This window comes from Rhagoletis pomonella, unplaced genomic scaffold (assembly GCF_013731165.1).
Source record: "Rhagoletis pomonella isolate Grant_MI unplaced genomic scaffold, Rhpom_1.0 Rhpom_scaffold_00008, whole genome shotgun sequence".
Classification (NCBI taxonomy): Eukaryota; Metazoa; Arthropoda; class Insecta; order Diptera; family Tephritidae; genus Rhagoletis; species Rhagoletis pomonella.
The window spans coordinates 5,857,379-5,860,260 of NW_023458562.1; the positions used below are offsets into that span (position 1 = coordinate 5,857,379).

The window sequence follows — 2,882 nt, forward strand, 5'->3', positions numbered from 1 at the left end:
ACCCGATCGCACTTGTTTAATATTGAAATGGCTGTAGCGCCCACAAATGTATGTACATATATATGTGCGTGTGTGTTTGTCACTTAGCACTTCGGTTGCAATTAAAACTTTAAATTTTCACAAAATCACTCGCGATTTCTTGATTATTAACGAAATAAATGTTACACAAGATAATCTAAGTGCAGTGAAATTTGAACCACGTACCTTTCATTTAAAAAATTTGATGCTTTTAACAGGTGTCGGTGTTGGTGTATATGGTGCTGTTGATGCTGGAAGCTCCTGTGGTTGCTTTGTGCAAAAATTTTGTAGCTGCTGCTGCAATGTACGGCTGCTTCAGATAGGCTCAAATTGGATAGGCTCAAATTGGAAATCCTCGGATTGGCTCAAAAAGCTGGGCGCTGGCAAGTGGAAGTTCAAATGTTACGGCGTTGAAGGACCAGTGTTAATCGCCACAACGATTGGAACCAGTTGTGCCGATTTGTTTTCCAAGAAAGAACACAAAGTGGTATTAGTATGTGATTAATGTAAATAGGTAGATTTATTCATATAAAAATGTGCTATGGATATATGTAATTATACACAATTTCTTTTGTAGATTACCTTTGAATACGCTGTAGTATGGTGGCTGGATCACGTCTTCTCTCTTGGATGCTCGCAAAGGAAGTAAGTGGACAGTTTTTTATTATGATGGCGGTAGCCTGCCAAGATGTTGTCAAGTAGTACTATTCCAATAACGGAAACCAATAGCAAGCGAGGGGAAAGTTAACAGCGGCAATGTTAACGCAATGTTAAACATTAGGGGTGTCATTTTCTAATCTATTTAGGCGGAGGCCTAAACAGGCCGATTTGTCTGCTTTTTAAAATATATACTGGCTATGTAAGTAGAATCATCTTTGCATAAAATGGTCTTCCTAGGTGGTGCCAAGGTCGAGATATTTCGAAAAACCGTATTTATGGTCTGATTTGGTTCGAATTTGGCGTATGTGGTTGAAACATAATAAATCATAGATTTCTAATAAATTGACCCTGAATTTTCGCTGAAGTCAAAATATAAAGTATATTCTACATAAAATACATGTTTTATTTGCGTTAAAAATTCATTTAAAAGCAATATTAACAAAAATATAACGATGGAAATTTATGTCACGTGACGCCACGTCACGTCACGTTTCACACTTGGGGTTGTAAAAGAGAATTGAAACAATTTGCATTAATTCAAAAAACTCTAAAAACAACTAGAATTGCTCCAAATCATATTAAAATAAGTTTCATGAAAATAGCCATCCACAATTCGCAGAGTTTTGCGATTTTGTAAGAAAAGAAAAAATCAACTTCCATTTTTTGTCACGTAACGACACTCTCTTTAAATGCTTATATTTCAGGACCAAGCAGTTCGATTGATTCCATTTTCCGGTTAAATATAGAGCTAATTATGTGCTATACAATGGCTCAAAAAAGTTAAAGAAAACAAATGGTATTCCTTTTTTGTATCACATTGAAATCGTACGACTGTCATGTGCGCCACCATGGGAATGCCCATATGTAATTTCAAAATTTGTATGGCTCACTTAATTTCAAACGTTTTTCCTTTTGTTTTGAAAAATTATAAAAATTTAATTGAGCGAAAACAAAAAGCAAAGCCAAATAAAAGTAGAATAATCAGCATTGAACTGCGTCAAAATGAAAATAAGGGAGCACGAACTTCGATGTGAAGCAAAACTCTCTAGGAAGACAGTACCTGTAATTATTGTACCATGGTTTCAAACCTACTTTTTATTTAAAGTGGCTTTTTTTCTCTCTTACCGCAGGATTTATTTTGAAGGACTTTGTAATTTCAAAGATATGATTAATAGCAAAAATTACTAAAAAATTAAGTGCATTTTATAATAACAAATGCAATAGGAAATTTCTTTAGAATTTAAAAAATTAAAATTTTTTGAATTCACCAGGACGAATTTTTAAGCTGACAACGTTAGAAGAACGAAATTTCAACAAGTATTGCGAAATTTCAGGATAAAATTTTAAAATCACATTTTCAATATTTACCAGCCCTTCTGCACTAGAAACTTGAATATGTTCAGATTCTATAAGATTTACTCATTCATTTTATACCCATCCTTCTTCTCTAAGCACATTTCTCTGAATTTTTAAAATCATTTTTGAATTACTGACGTCAGAGCGAAAAACTAAAAACGCAATTTTACTATATTTGGCCCATGGTTTCGCGAATATATTGATATTTGTGTTCAAAATTTACTATCGCGCGGTGTTATATGTACAATGAGCTAAATATTTATAAAAAAATATTAATTATTAAATAAAAAAAACAAATATAGCCAATACTGGTCAAGAAAATGAGTTTCTATTATTCCCATCAGTGCAAATTACAAATCCCGAAAATCCCGGGATCCGGGGATTAACATTTCTAGTATGTACATTACATTCTGGATGTGCTTTGAGTGAACTAACGTTTCGCTATTCACCAGCAGGGGCTGCCATTTACGCGCCAGAGTATAAGTTAACTTTGCTTATAAAGTTCCGTTTCCTCAAAAAACAAGGAACATAGAAATATATTTTCTATGTTCTTTGGTTTTCTGACTTGAGAATTGACAGAGAACCAGAGAACGTATAGTTATGAGAAGATGCAAATTTTTGTATCGTAAAAACGAAAGTCTGAAACGTTTCAACGATGGGTTTTCACCGCGGTTATTTAACATTTCAAATTGACTTTACAGAGTGGTGTGCAGGAAAAATGTTGTCAACAGTATTGTGCAGACAGTATTATCAGAGAACGTATAGTCAGAGAACGTCTATGAATGAGAAGGCGCATTTTCGCTGTGAACTAATTTCTGCCAGAAATTTTGGGGTGCAGTCGGCCAAAT

At 34.0% G+C, this 2,882-nt stretch overlaps 1 protein-coding gene across 2 annotated transcripts in view; it reads left to right on the forward strand.

The window, feature by feature from the left end:
- Nucleotides 1–452: 452 nt before the first annotated feature.
- Nucleotides 453–2,882, forward strand: part of LOC118744130 (netrin receptor unc-5) — a 307,531-nt gene continuing 305,101 nt past the window's right edge. Inside the window, exons 1-2 of one of the 2 annotated variants that reach the window (XM_036476881.1) lie at nt 453–532; nt 596–663. The gene's annotated coding sequence lies outside the window, so the exon portion shown is untranslated. Of the gene's footprint in view, nt 664–2,882 lie in introns of both variants that reach the window. The other variant, XM_036476880.1, reaches the window with a different exon arrangement.